The sequence below is a fragment of the Dendropsophus ebraccatus genome, chromosome 11, assembly GCF_027789765.1.
Source record: "Dendropsophus ebraccatus isolate aDenEbr1 chromosome 11, aDenEbr1.pat, whole genome shotgun sequence".
Classification (NCBI taxonomy): Eukaryota; Metazoa; Chordata; class Amphibia; order Anura; family Hylidae; genus Dendropsophus; species Dendropsophus ebraccatus.
The window spans coordinates 1,021,631-1,037,247 of NC_091464.1; the positions used below are offsets into that span (position 1 = coordinate 1,021,631).

The window sequence follows — 15,617 nt, forward strand, 5'->3', positions numbered from 1 at the left end:
GACGCCCCGGTCCTGTGGGCACAAGAGGCAGACGCCCCGGTCCTGTGGGCACAAGAGGCAGACGCCCTGGTCCTGTGGGCACAAGAGGCAGACGCCCCGGTCCTGTGGGCACAAGAGGCAGACGCCCCGGTCCTGTGGGCACAAGAGGCAGACGCCCCGGTCCTGTGGGCATAAGAAGCAGACGCCCCGGTCCTGTGGGCACAAGAGGCAGACGCCCCGGTCCTGTGGGCACAAGAGACAGACGCCCGGTCCTGTGGGCACAAGAGGCAGACGCCCCGGTCCTGTGGGCACAAGAGACAGACGCCCCGGTCCTGTGGGCACAAGAGGCAGACGCCCCGGTCCTGTGGGCACAAGAGGCAGACGCCCCGGTCCTGTGGGCACAAGAGGCAGACGCCCCGGTCCTGTAAGCACAAGAGGCAGACGCCCCGGTCCTGTGGGCACAAGAGGCAGACGCCCCGGTCCTGTGGGCACAAGAGGCAGACGCCCCGGTCCTGTGGGCACAAGAGGCAGACGCCCCGGTCCTGTGGGCACAAGAGGCAGACGCCCCGGTCCTGTGGGCACAAGAGGCAGACGCCCCGGTCCTGTGGGCACAAGAGGCAGACGCCCCGGTCCTGTAAGCACAAGAGGCAGACGCCCCGGTCCTGTGGGCACAAGAGGCAGACGCCACGGTCCTGTAAGCACAAGAGGCAGACGCCCCGGTCCTGTGGGCACAAGAGGCAGACGCCCCGGTCCTGTGGGCACATCAGGCAGACGGAGGAGGAGTTACACTATGTAAAACCATCGGACAGATTCTCTTCTTTGGGGGTTTCTTCTGTAGAACGACATATAAGCTCATGAAGATGGAATCTGCAAAGAGAGAAAAACACAATTATTGTTTCTAGTATCTTCTAGTTTATACGTCACAGAGGCCGATCAGTAGAAGGATCCAGAAGTCCTCCGCACGCTGCACCTCCTCTCCCAGCCCTGCATTACATGTGTCTATGGGGGGGACACTGACTGACAGCTGAGCGAGCAGAAGGCCGGACAGCAGAGACACTGACTGACAGCTGAGCGAGCAGAAGGCCGGACAGCAGAGACACTGACTGACAGCTGAGCGAGCAGGAGGCCGGACAGCAGAGACACTGACTGACAGCTGAGCAAGCAGGAGGCCGGGCAGCAGAGACACTGACTGACAGCTAAGCGAGCAGGAGGCCGGGCAGCAGAGACACTGGCTGACAGCTGAGCGAGCAGGAGGCCGGGCAGCAGAGACACTGGCTGACAGCTGAGCGAGCAGGAGGCCGGGCAGCAGAGACACTGGCTGACAGCTGAGCAAGCAGGAGGCCGGGCAGCAGAGACACTGACTGACAGCTAAGCGAGCAGGAGGCCGGGCAGCAGAGACACTGGCTGACAGCTGAGCGAGCAGGAGGCCGGGCAGCAGAGACACTGGCTGACAGCTGAACGAGCAGGAGGCCGGGCAGCAGAGACACTGGCTGACAGCTGAGCGAGCAGGAGGCCGGGCAGCAGAGACACTGACTGACAGCTGAGCGAGCAGGAGGCCGGGCAGCAGAGACACTGACTGACAGCTGAGCGAGCAGGAGGCCGGGCAGCAGAGACACTGACTGACAGCTGAGCGAGCAGGAGGCCGGGCAGCAGAGACACTGCCTGACAGCTGAGCGAGCAGGAGGCCGGGCAGCAGAGACACTGCCTGACAGCTGAGCGAACAGGAAGCCGGGCAGCAGAGACACTGGCTGACAGCTGAGCGAGCAGGAGGCCGGGCGGCAGAGACACTGACTGACAGCTAAGCGAGCAGGAGGCCGGGCAGCAGAGACACTGACTGACAGCTGAGCGAGCAGGAGACCGAACAGCAGAGACACTGACTCACAGCTAAGCGAGCAGGAGGCCCGACTGCAGAGACATTAACTGACAGCTAAGCGAGCAGGAGGCCTGACAGCAGTGACTCTGTTAACTGGCCTCCTGCTCGCTCAGCTGTCAGTCAGTGTCTTTGCTGTCTTACCTCCAAGCTCACTCAGCTGTCATTCAGTGTCTCTGCTGTCGGCCCTCCTGCTCACTCAGCTGTCAGCCAGTGTCTCTGATTGCAGATCAGTCCTCTGTAGGCAGTTTATGTCTTAAAGAAACAAGGTGTGACCCCTAGACAACAGCTCCAACACATTTGGGTGTTTCTTTAAGACATAAACTGCCTACAGAGGACTGATCTGCAATCAGAGACACTGGCAGACAGCTGAGCGAGCAGAAGACAGGGCCGCAGAGATGTGGTATGCTCCCAGATGATGTTGTAGCGGTAGGACGGCCGGTCACTTGCTAGATGGAAGTGTGATGCCACTCCTGTAGTGGATGGCCGAGATACAGCCGGCCCTTAGGGTTTTGTCATGTGACGCCAGTGCCTGGTAGGCACACAGGTGTGATTGCACGCCTGCTTTTAAGGAGTAGGGCTGGTTATACCCTTTTCCCCTGAGGGCAAGAGGGCGAGGGGGTGAGGGGGCAAGATGGCAAGGGGGCAAGAGGGCGAGGGGGCGAGAGAGTAAGGGGATGAGGGGGCAAGAGGATAAGGGGGCGAGAGAGTGAGGGGAAGAGTGGATGAGGGGGCAAGGGGGGATGAGGGGGCAAGAGGGTAAGGGGATGAGGGGGCGACAGTTGAGCAATCAGGAGGCCGAACAGCGGAGATTATCACCACCTCAGGTACAGCTACAGCACACTGTCACCACCTCAGGTACAGCTACAGCACACTGTCACCACCTCAGGTACAGCTACAGCACACTGTCACCACCTCAGGTACAGCTACAGCACACTGTCACCACCTCAGCTACAGCTACAGCACACTGTCACCACCTCAGGTACAGGTACAGCACACAGTCACCACCTCAGGTACAGCTACAGCACACTGTCACCCCCTCAGGTACAGCTACAGCACAATGTCACCTCCTCAGGTACAGCTACAGCACACTGTCACCCCCTCAGGTACAGCTACAGCACACTGTCACCCCCTCAGGTACAGCTACAGCATACTGTCACCACCTCAGGTACAGCTACAGCACACTGTCATCACCACAGGTACAGATACAGCACACTGTCACCTCCTCAGGTACAGCTACAGCACACTGTCACCTCCTCAGCTACAGCACACTGTCACCACCTCAGCTACAGCTACATCACACTGTCACCACCTCAGGTACAGCTACAGCACACTGTCACCACCTCAGGTACAGCTACAGCACACTGTCACCCCCTCAGGTACAGCTACAGCACACTGTTACCACCTCAGGTACAGCTACAGCACACTGTCACCCCCTCAGGTACAGCTACAGCACACTGTCACCACCTCAGCTACAGCTACAGCACACTGTCACCACCTCAGGTACAGGTACAGCACACAGTCACCACCGCAGGTACAGCTACAGCACACTGTCACCACCTCAGGTACAGCTACAGCACACTGTCACCACCTCAGGTACAGCTACAGCACACTGTCACCACCTCAGGTACAGCTACAGCACACTGTCACCCCCTCAGGTACAGCTACAGCACACTGTCACCTCCTCAGGTACAGCTACAGCACACCACCTCAGGTACAGCTACAGCACACTGTCACCGCCTCAGGTACAGCTACAGCACACTGTCACCCCCTCAGGTACAGCTACAGCACACTGTCACCACCTCAGGTACAGCTACAGCACACTGTCACCCCCTCAGGTACAGCTACAGCACACTGTCACCACCTCAGGTACAGCTACAGCACACTGTCACCTACTCAGGTACAGCTACAGCACACTGTCACCACCTCAGCTACAGCTACAGCACACTGTCACCACCTCAGCTACAGCGCACTGTCACCTCCTCAGCTACAGCTACAGCACACTGTCACCACCTCAGGTACAGCTACAGCGCACTGTCACCTCCTCAGGTACAGCTACAGCGCACTGTCACCTCCTCAGGTACAGCCACAGCACACTGTCACCCCCTCAGCTACAGCTACAGCACACTGTCACCACCTCAGGTACAGCTACAGCACACCACCTCAGGTACAGCTACAGCACACTGTCACCTCCTCAGGTACAGCTACAGCACACTGTCACCCCCTCAGCTACAGCTACAGCACACTGTCACCACCTCAGGTACAGCTACAGCACACTGTCACCCCCTCAGCTACAGCTACAGCACACTGTCACCTCCTCAGGTACAGGTACAGCACACTGTCACCCCCTTAGGTACAGCCACAGCACACTGTCACCTCCTCAGGTACAGCTACAGCACACTGTCACCACCTCAGGTACAGCTACAGCACACTGTCACCCCCTCAGGTACAGCTACAGCAAACTGTCACCACCTCAGGTACAGGTACAGCACACTGTCACCACCTCAGGTACAGCTACAGCACACTGTCACCACCTCAGGTACAGCTACAGCACACTGTCACCCCCTCAGCTACAGCTACAGCACACTGTCACCACCACAGCTACAGCACACTGTCACCACCTCAGGTACAGCTACAGCACACTGTCACCCCCTCAGGTACAGCTACAGCACACTGTCACCCCCTCAGGTGCAGCTACAGCACACTGTCACCACCTCAGGTACAGCTACAGCACACTGTCACCTCCTCAGCTACAGCTACAGCACACTGTCACCACCTCAGGTACAGCTACAGCGCACTGTCACCTCCTCAGGTACAGCTACAGCGCACTGTCACCTCCTCAGGTACAGCCACAGCACACTGTCACCCCCTCAGGTACAGCTACAGCACACTGTCACCACCTCAGGTACAGCTACAGCACACCACCTCAGGTACAGCTACAGCACACTGTCACCTCCTCAGGTACAGCTACAGCACACTGTCACCCCCTCAGCTACAGCTACAGCACACTGTCACCACCTCAGGTACAGCTACAGCACACTGTCACCCCCTCAGCTACAGCTACAGCACACTGTCACCTCCTCAGGTACAGGTACAGCACACTGTCACCCCCTTAGGTACAGCCACAGCACACTGTCACCTCCTCAGGTACAGCTACAGCACACTGTCACCACCTCAGGTACAGCTACAGCACACTGTCACCCCCTCAGGTACAGCTACAGCAAACTGTCACCACCTCAGGTACAGGTACAGCACACTGTCACCACCTCAGGTACAGCTACAGCACATTGTCACCACCTCAGGTACAGCTACAGCACACTGTCACCCCCTCAGCTACAGCTACAGCACACTGTCACCACCACAGCTACAGCACACTGTCACCACCTCAGGTACAGCTACAGCACACTGTCACCCCCTCAGGTACAGCTACAGCACACTGTCACCACCTCAGCTACAGCTACAGCACACTGTCACCACCTCAGGTACAGGTACAGCACACTGTCACCCCCTCAGGTACAGCTACAGCACACTGTCACCCCCTCAGGTGCAGCTACAGCACACTGTCACCACCTCAGGTACAGCTACAGCACACTGTCACCACCTCAGCTACAGGTACAGCACACTGTCACCACCTCAGGTACAGCTACAGCACACTGTCACCACCTCAGCTACAGGTACAGCACACTGTCACCACCTCAGGTACAGCTACAGCACACTGTCACCACCTCATGTACAGCTACAGCACACTGTCACCCCCTCAGGTACAGCTACAGCACACTGTCACCTCCTCAGGTACAGCTACAGCACACTGTCACCCCCTCAGGTACAGCTATATGACACTGTCACCACCTCAGGTACAGCTACAGCACACTGTCACCCCCTCAGCTACAGCACACTGTCACCACCTCAGCTACAGCACACTGTCACCACCTCAGCTACAGCACACTGTCACCACCTCAGGTACAGCTACAGCACACTGTCACCCCCTCAGGTACAGCTACAGCACACTGTCACCTCCTCAGGTACAGCTACAGCACACTGTCATCACCTCAGCTACAGCTACAGCACACTGTCACCACCTCAGGTACAGCTACAGCACACTGTCACCACCTCAGGTACAGCTACAGCACACTGTCACCACCTCAGCTACAGCTACAGCACACTGTCACCACCTCAGATACAGCTACAGCACACTGTCACCCCCTCAGGTACAGCTACAGCGCACTGTCACCACCTCAGCTACAGCTACAGCACATTGTCACCACCTCAGGTACAGCTACAGCACACTGTCACCCCCTCAGGTACAGCTACAGCACACTGTCACCCCCTCAGGTACAGCTACAGCACACTGTCACCACCTCAGGTACAGCTACAGCACACTGTCACCACCTCAGGTACAGCCACAGCACACTGTCAACTCCTCAGGTACAGCTACAGCACACTGTCACCACCTCAGGTACAGCTACAGCACACTGTCACCACCTCAGATACAGCTACAGCACACTGTCACCCCCTCAGCTACAGCTACAGCACACTGTCACCCCCTCAGGTACAGCTACAGCACACTGTCACCCCCTCAGCTACAGCTACAGCACACTGTCACCACCTCAGGTACAGCTACAGCACACTGTCACCCCCTCAGGTACAGCTACAGCACACTGTCACCCCCTCAGGTACAGCTACAGCACACTGTCACCCCCTCAGCTACAGCTACATCACACTGTCACCACCTCAGCTACAGCTACAGCACACTGTCACCACCTCAGGTACAGCTACAGCACACTGTCACCACCTCAGGTACAGCCACAGCACACTGTCACCTCCTCAGGTACAGCTACAGCGCACTGTCACCCCCTCAGGTACAGCTACAGCACACTGTCTCCACCTCAGGTACAGCTACAGCACACTGTCACCACCTCAGGTACAGCCACAGCACACTGTCATCACCTCAGCTACAGCTACAGCACACTGTCACCACCTCAGGTACAGCTACAGCACAATGTCACCACCTCAGGTACAGCTACAGCACACTGTCACCTCCTCAGCTACAGCGCACACTGTCACCTCCTCAGGTACAGCTACAGCACACTGTCACCTCCTCAGGTACAGCTACAGCACACTGTAACCACCTCAGGTACAGCTACAGCGCACTGTCACCACCTCAGGTACAGCTACAGCACACTGTCACCCCCTCAGCTACAGCTACAGCACACTGTCACCCCCTCAGCTACAGCTACAGCACACTGTCACCACCTCAGCTACAGCACACTGTCACCTCCTCAGGTACAGCGCACTGTCACCACCTCAGGTACAGGTACAGCACACTGTCTCCACCTCAGATACAGCTACAGCACACTGTCACCCCCTCAGCTACAGCTACAGCACACTGTCACCACCTCAGCTACAGCACACTGTCACCTCCTCAGGTACAGATACAGCGCACTGTCACCCCCTCAGGTACAGCTACAGCACACTGTCACCACCTCAGGTACAGCTACAGCACACTGTCACCACCTCAGGTACAGCTACAGCACACTGTCACCACCTCAGGTACAGATACAGCACACTGTCACCACCTCAGGTACAGCTACAGCACACTGTCACCTCCTCAGGTACAGGTACAGCACACTGTCACCACCTCAGGTACAGCTACAGCACACTGTCACCACCTCAGCTACAGCTACAGCACACCGTCACCACCTCAGGTACAGCTACAGCACACCGTCACCCCCTCAGCTACAGCTACAGCACACTGTCACCTCCTCAGGTACAGCTACAGCACACTGTCACCACCTCAGGTACAGCTACAGCACACTGTCACCACCTCAGGTACAGCTACAGCACACTGTCACCCCCTCAGGTACAGCTACAGCACACTGTCACCCCCTCAGGTACAGCTACAGCACACTGTCACCACCTCAGGTACAGCTACAGCACACTGTCACCTCCTCAGGTACAGCTACATCACACTGTCACCACCTCAGCTACAGCTACAGCACACCGTCACCACCTCAGGTACAGCTACAGCACACTGTCATCACCTCAGCTACAGCTACAGCACACCACCTCAGGTACAGCTACAGCACACTGTCACCTCCTCAGGTACAGATACAGCACACTGTCACCACCTCAGGTACAGCTACAGCACACCACCTCAGGTACAGCTACAGCACACTGTCACCTCCTCAGGTACAGATACAGCACACTGTCACCACCTCAGCTACAGCTACAGCACACTGTCACCACCGCAGGTACAGCTACAGCGCACTGTCACCACCTCAGGTACAGCTACAGCACACTGTCACCACCTCAGGTACAGCTACAGCACACTGTCACCACCTCAGGTACAGATACAGCACACTGTCACCACCTCAGGTACAGCTACAGCACACCACCTCAGGTACAGATACAGCACACTGTCACCACCTCAGGTACAGCTACAGCACACTGTCACCCCCTCAGGTACAGCTACAGCACACTGTCACCTCCTCAGGTACAGCTACAGCACACTGTCACCCCCTCAGCTACACCACACTGTCACCACCTCAGGTACAGCTACAGCACACTGTCACCACCTCAGGTACAGCTACAGCACACTGTCACCACCTCAGGTACAGCTACAGTGCACTGTCACCCCCTCAGGTACAGCTACAGCACACTGTCACCACCTCAGCTACACCACACTGTCACCACCTCAGGTACAGCTACAGCACACTGTCACCACCTCAGGTACAGCTACAGCACACTGTCACCACCTCAGCTACAGCTACAGCACACTGTCACCCCCTCAGGTACAGCTACAGCACACTGTCACCACCTCAGCTACAGCTACAGCACACTGTCACCACCTCATCTACAGCACACTGTCACCACCTCAGGTACAGCACACTGTCACCACCTCAGGTACAACTACAGCGCACTGTCACCACCTCAGCTACAGCACACTGTCACCACCTCAGGTACAGCTACAGCACACTGTCACCTCCTCAGGTACAGCTACAGCGCACTGTCACCACCTCAGGTACAGCTACAGCACACTGTCACCGCCTCAGGTACACCTACAGCACACTGTCACCACCTCAGGTACAGCTACAGCACACTGTCACCACCTCAGCTACAGCACACCACCTCAGGTACAGATACAGCACACTGTCACCACCTCAGGTACAGCTACAGCACACTGTCACCCCCTCAGGTACAGCTACAGCACACTGTCACCACCTCAGGTACAGCTACAGCACACTGTCACCACCTCAGCTACACCACACTGTCACCACCTCAGGTACAGCTACAGCACACTGTCACCACCTCAGGTACAGCTACAGCACACTGTCACCACCTCAGCTACAGCTACAGCACACTGTCACCACCTCAGCTACAGCTACAGCACACTGTCACCCCCTCAGCTACAGCGCACTGTCACCACCTCAGGTACAGCTACAGCACACTGTCACCACCTCAGCTACAGCTACAGCACACTGTCACCACCTCATCTACAGCTACAGCACACTGTCACCCCCTCAGGTACAGCTACAGCGCACTGTCACCACCTCAGGTACAACTACAGCGCACTGTCACCACCTCAGCTACAGCTACAGCACACTGTCACCACCTCAGGTACAGCTACAGCGCACTGTCACCACCTCAGGTACAGCTACAGCACACTGTCACCCCCTCAGGTGCAGCTACAGCACACTGTCACCACCTCAGGTACAGATACAGCACACTGTCACCGCCTCAGGTACAGCTACAGCACACTGTCACCTCCTCAGGTACAGATACAGCACACTGTCACCACCTCAGCTACAGCTACAGCACACTGTCACCACCTCAGGTACAGCTACAGCACACTGTCACCACCTCAGGTACAGCTACAGCACACTGTCACCACTACAGGTACAGCTACAGCACACTGTCACCACCTCAGGTACAGCTACAGCACACTGTCACCACTACAGTTACAGCACACTGTCACCACTACAGCTACAGCTACAGCACACTGTCACCACCTCAGGTACAGGTACAGCACACTGTCACCACCTCAGGTACAGGTACAGCACACTGTCACCACCTGAGGAACAGCTACAGCACACTGTCACCGCCTCAGGTACAGCTACAGCACACCACCTCAGGTACAGCTACAGCACACTGTCACCGCCTCAGGTACAGCTACAGCACACTGTCACCCCCTCAGGTACAGCTACAGCACACTGTCACCACCTCAGGTACAGCTACAGCACACTGTCACCCCCTCAGGTACAGCTACAGCACACTGTCACCACCTCAGGTACAGCTACAGCACACTGTCACCTACTCAGGTACAGCTACAGCACACTGTCACCACCTCAGCTACAGCTACAGCACACTGTCACCACCTCAGCTACAGCGCACTGTCACCTCCTCAGCTACAGCTACAGCACACTGTCACCACCTCAGGTACAGCTACAGCGCACTGTCACCTCCTCAGGTACAGCTACAGCGCACTGTCACCTCCTCAGGTACAGCCACAGCACACTGTCACCCCCTCAGGTACAGCTACAGCACACTGTCACCACCTCAGGTACAGCTACAGCACACCACCTCAGGTACAGCTACAGCACACTGTCACCTCCTCAGGTACAGCTACAGCACACTGTCACCCCCTCAGCTACAGCTACAGCACACTGTCACCACCTCAGGTACAGCTACAGCACACTGTCACCCCCTCAGCTACAGCTACAGCACACTGTCACCTCCTCAGGTACAGGTACAGCACACTGTCACCACCTCAGGTACAGCTACAGCACACTGTCACCTCCTCAGGTACAGCTACAGCACACTGTCACCACCTCAGGTACAGCTACAGCACACTGTCACCCCCTCAGGTACAGCTACAGCAAACTGTCACCACCTCAGGTACAGGTACAGCACACTGTCACCACCTCAGGTACAGCTACAGCACACTGTCACCACCTCAGGTACAGCTACAGCACACTGTCACCCCCTCAGCTACAGCTACAGCACACTGTCACCACCACAGCTACAGCACACTGTCACCACCTCAGGTACAGCTACAGCACACTGTCACCCCCTCAGGTACAGCTACAGCACACTGTCACCCCCTCAGGTGCAGCTACAGCACACTGTCACCACCTCAGGTACAGCTACAGCACACTGTCACCACCTCAGCTACAGGTACAGCACACTGTCACCACCTCAGGTACAGCTACAGCACACTGTCACCACCTCAGCTACAGGTACAGCACACTGTCACCACCTCAGGTACAGCTACAGCACACTGTCACCACCTCATGTACAGCTACAGCACACTGTCACCCCCCTCAGGTACAGCTACAGCACACTGTCACCTCCTCAGGTACAGCTACAGCACACTGTCACCCCCTCAGGTACAGCTATATGACACTGTCACCACCTCAGGTACAGCTACAGCACACTGTCACCCCCTCAGCTACAGCACACTGTCACCACCTCAGCTACAGCACACTGTCACCACCTCAGCTACAGCTACAGCACATTGTCACCACCTCAGGTACAGCTACAGCACACTGTCACCCCCTCAGGTACAGCTACAGCACACTGTCACCCCCTCAGGTACAGCTACAGCACACTGTCACCCCCTCAGGTACAGCTACAGCACACTGTCACCCCCTCAGGTACAGCTACAGCACACTGTCACCACCTCAGGTACAGCTACAGCACACTGTCACCACCTCAGGTACAGCCACAGCACACTGTCAACTCCTCAGGTACAGCTACAGCACACTGTCACCACCTCAGGTACAGCTACAGCACACTGTCACCACCTCAGATACAGCTACAGCACACTGTCACCCCCTCAGCTACAGCTACAGCACACTGTCACCCCCTCAGGTACAGCTACAGCACACTGTCACCCCCTCAGCTACAGCTACAGCACACTGTCACCACCTCAGGTACAGCTACAGCACACTGTCACCCCCTCAGGTACAGCTACAGCACACTGTCACCCCCTCAGGTACAGCTACAGCACACTGTCACCCCCTCAGCTACAGCTACATCACACTGTCACCACCTCAGCTACAGCTACAGCACACTGTCACCACCTCAGGTACAGCTACAGCACACTGTCACCACCTCAGGTACAGCCACAGCGCACTGTCACCTCCTCAGGTACAGCTACAGCGCACTGTCACCCCCTCAGGTACAGCTACAGCACACTGTCTCCACCTCAGGTACAGCTACAGCACACTGTCACCACCTCAGGTACAGCCACAGCACACTGTTATCACCTCAGCTACAGCTACAGCACACTGTCACCACCTCAGGTACAGCTACAGCACAATGTCACCACCTCAGGTACAGCTACAGCACACTGTCACCTCCTCAGCTACAGCGCACACTGTCACCTCCTCAGGTACAGCTACAGCACACTGTCACCTCCTCAGGTACAGCTACAGCACACTGTTACCACCTCAGGTACAGCTACAGCGCACTGTCACCACCTCAGGTACAGCTACAGCACACTGTCACCCCCTCAGCTACAGCTACAGCACACTGTCACCCCCTCAGCTACAGCTACAGCACACTGTCACCACCTCAGCTACAGCACACTGTCACCTCCTCAGGTACAGCGCACTGTCACCACCTCAGGTACAGGTACAGCACACTGTCTCCACCTCAGATACAGCTACAGCACACTGTCACCCCCTCAGCTACAGCTACAGCACACTGTCACCACCTCAGCTACAGCACACTGTCACCTCCTCAGGTACAGATACAGCGCACTGTCACCCCATCAGGTACAGCTACAGCACACTGTCACCACCTCAGGTACAGCTACAGCACACTGTCACCACCTCAGGTACAGCTACAGCACACTGTCACCACCTCAGGTACAGATACAGCACACTGTCACCACCTCAGGTACAGCTACAGCACACTGTCACCTCCTCAGGTACAGGTACAGCACACTGTCACCACCTCAGGTACAGCTACAGCACACTGTCACCACCTCAGCTACAGCTACAGCACACCGTCACAACCTCAGGTACAGCTACAGCACACCGTCACCCCCTCAGCTACAGCTACAGCACACTGTCACCTCCTCAGGTACAGCTACAGCACACTGTCACCACCTCAGGTACAGCTACAGCACACTGTCACCACCTCAGGTACAGCTACAGCACACTGTCACCCCCTCAGGTACAGCTACAGCACACTGTCACCCCCTCAGGTACAGCTACAGCACACTGTCACCACCTCAGGTACAGCTACAGCACACTGTCACCACCTCAGGTACAGCTACAGCACACTGTCACCTCCTCAGGTACAGCTACAGCACACTGTCACCCCCTCAGGTACAGCTACAGCACACTGTCACCCCCTCAGGTACAGCTACAGCACACTGTCACCCCCTCAGGTACAGCTACAGCACACTGTCACCACCTCAGCTACAGCTACATCACACTGTCACCACCTCAGCTACAGCTACAGCACACCGTCACCACCTCAGGTACAGCTACAGCACACTGTCATCACCTCAGGTACAGCTACAGCACACCACCTCAGGTACAGCTACAGCACACTGTCACCTCCTCAGGTACAGATACAGCACACTGTCACCACCTCAGGTACAGCTACAGCACACCACCTCAGGTACAGCTACAGCACACTGTCACCTCCTCAGGTACAGATACAGCACACTGTCACCACCTCAGCTACAGCTACAGCACACTGTCACCACCGCAGGTACAGCTACAGCGCACTGTCACCTCCTCAGGTACAGATACAGCACACTGTCACCCCCTCAGGTACAGCTACAGCACACTGTCACCACCTCAGGTACAGCTACAGCACACTGTCACCACCTCAGGTACAGCTACAGCACACTGTCACCACCTCAGGTACAGATACAGCACACTGTCACCACCTCAGGTACAGCTACAGCACACCACCTCAGGTACAGATACAGCACACTGTCACCACCTCAGGTACAGCTACAGCACACTGTCACCCCCTCAGGTACAGCTACAGCACACTGTCACCTCCTCAGGTACAGCTACAGCACACTGTCACCCCCTCAGCTACACCACACTGTCACCACCTCAGGTACAGCTACAGCACACTGTCACCACCTCAGGTACAGCTACAGCACACTGTCACCACCTCAGCTACACCACACTGTCACCACCTCAGGTACAGCTACAGCACACTGTCACCACCTCAGGTACAGCTACAGCACACTGTCACCACCTCAGCTACAGCTACAGCACACTGTCACCCCCTCAGGTACAGCTACAGCACACTGTCACCACCTCAGCTACAGCTACAGCACACTGTCACCACCTCAGGTACAGCACACTGTCACCTCCTCAGGTACAGCTACAGCGCACTGTCACCACCTCAGGTACAGCTACAGCACACTGTCACCACCTCAGCTACAGCACACTGTCACCTCCTCAGGTACAGCTACAGCGCACTGTCACCACCTCAGGTACAGCTACAGCACACTGTCACCACCTCAGCTACAGCACACCACCTCAGGTACAGATACAGCACACTGTCACCACCTCAGGTACAGCTACAGCACACTGTCACCCCCTCAGGTACAGCTACAGCACACTGTCACCTCCTCAGGTACAGCTACAGCACACTGTCACCCCCTCAGCTACACCACACTGTCACCACCTCAGGTACAGCTACAGCACACTGTCACCACCTCAGGTACAGCTACAGCACACTGTCACCACCTCAGCTACACCACACTGTCACCACCTCAGGTACAGCTACAGCACACTTTCACCACCTCAGGTACAGCTACAGCACACTGTCACCACCTCAGCTACAGCTACAGCACACTGTCACCCCCTCAGGTACAGCTACAGCACACTGTCACCACCTCAGCTACAGCTACAGCACACTGTCACCACCTCATCTACAGCTACAGCACACTGTCACCCCCTCAGGTACAGCTACAGCGCACTGTCACCACCTCAGGTACAGCGCACTGTCACCACCTCAGGTACAACTACAGCGCACTGTCACCACCTCAGCTACAGCTACAGCACACTGTCACCACCTCAGGTACAGCTACAGCGCACTGTCACCACCTCAGGTGCAGCTACAGCACACTGTCACCACCTCAGGTACAGATACAGCACACTGTCACCGCCTCAGGTACAGCTACAGCACACTGTCACCTCCTCAGGTACAGATACAGCACACTGTCACCACCTCAGCTACAGCTACAGCACACTGTCACCACCTCAGGTACAGCTACAGCACACTGTCACCACCTCAGGTACAGCTACAGCACACTGTCACCACTACAGGTACAGCTACAGCACACTGTCACCACCTCAGGTACAGCTACAGCACACTGTCACCACTACAGGTACAGCACACTGTCACCACTACAGCTACAGCTACAGCACACTGTCACCACCTCAGGTACAGGTACAGCACACTGTCACCACCTCAGGAACAGCTACAGCACACTGTCACCGCCTCAGGTACAGCTACAGCACACTGTCACCGCCTCAGGTACAGCTACAGCACACTGTCACCACCTCAGCTACAGCACACTGTCACCACCTCAGGTACAGGTACAGCACACTGTCACCCCCTCAGGTACAGCTACAGCGCACTGTCACCACCTCAGGTACAGCTACAGCACACTGTCACCACCTCAGGTACAGCTACAGCACACTGTCACCCCCTCAGGTACAGCTACAGCACACTGTCACCTCCTCAGGTACAGCTACAGCACACTGTCACCTCCTCAGGTACA

General features: G+C 56.6%; 1 protein-coding gene across 1 annotated transcript in view; it reads right to left on the reverse strand.

Moving 5' to 3' along the window:
- Positions 1 to 616: 616 nt before the first annotated feature.
- The window catches only part of PKP1 (plakophilin 1), a 178,040-nt gene continuing 163,039 nt past the window's right edge, over positions 617 to 15,617 (reverse strand). The window contains exon 14 of the mRNA XM_069945506.1: positions 617 to 846. The gene's annotated coding sequence lies outside the window, so the exon portion shown is untranslated. The remainder of the gene's footprint in view (positions 847 to 15,617) is intronic.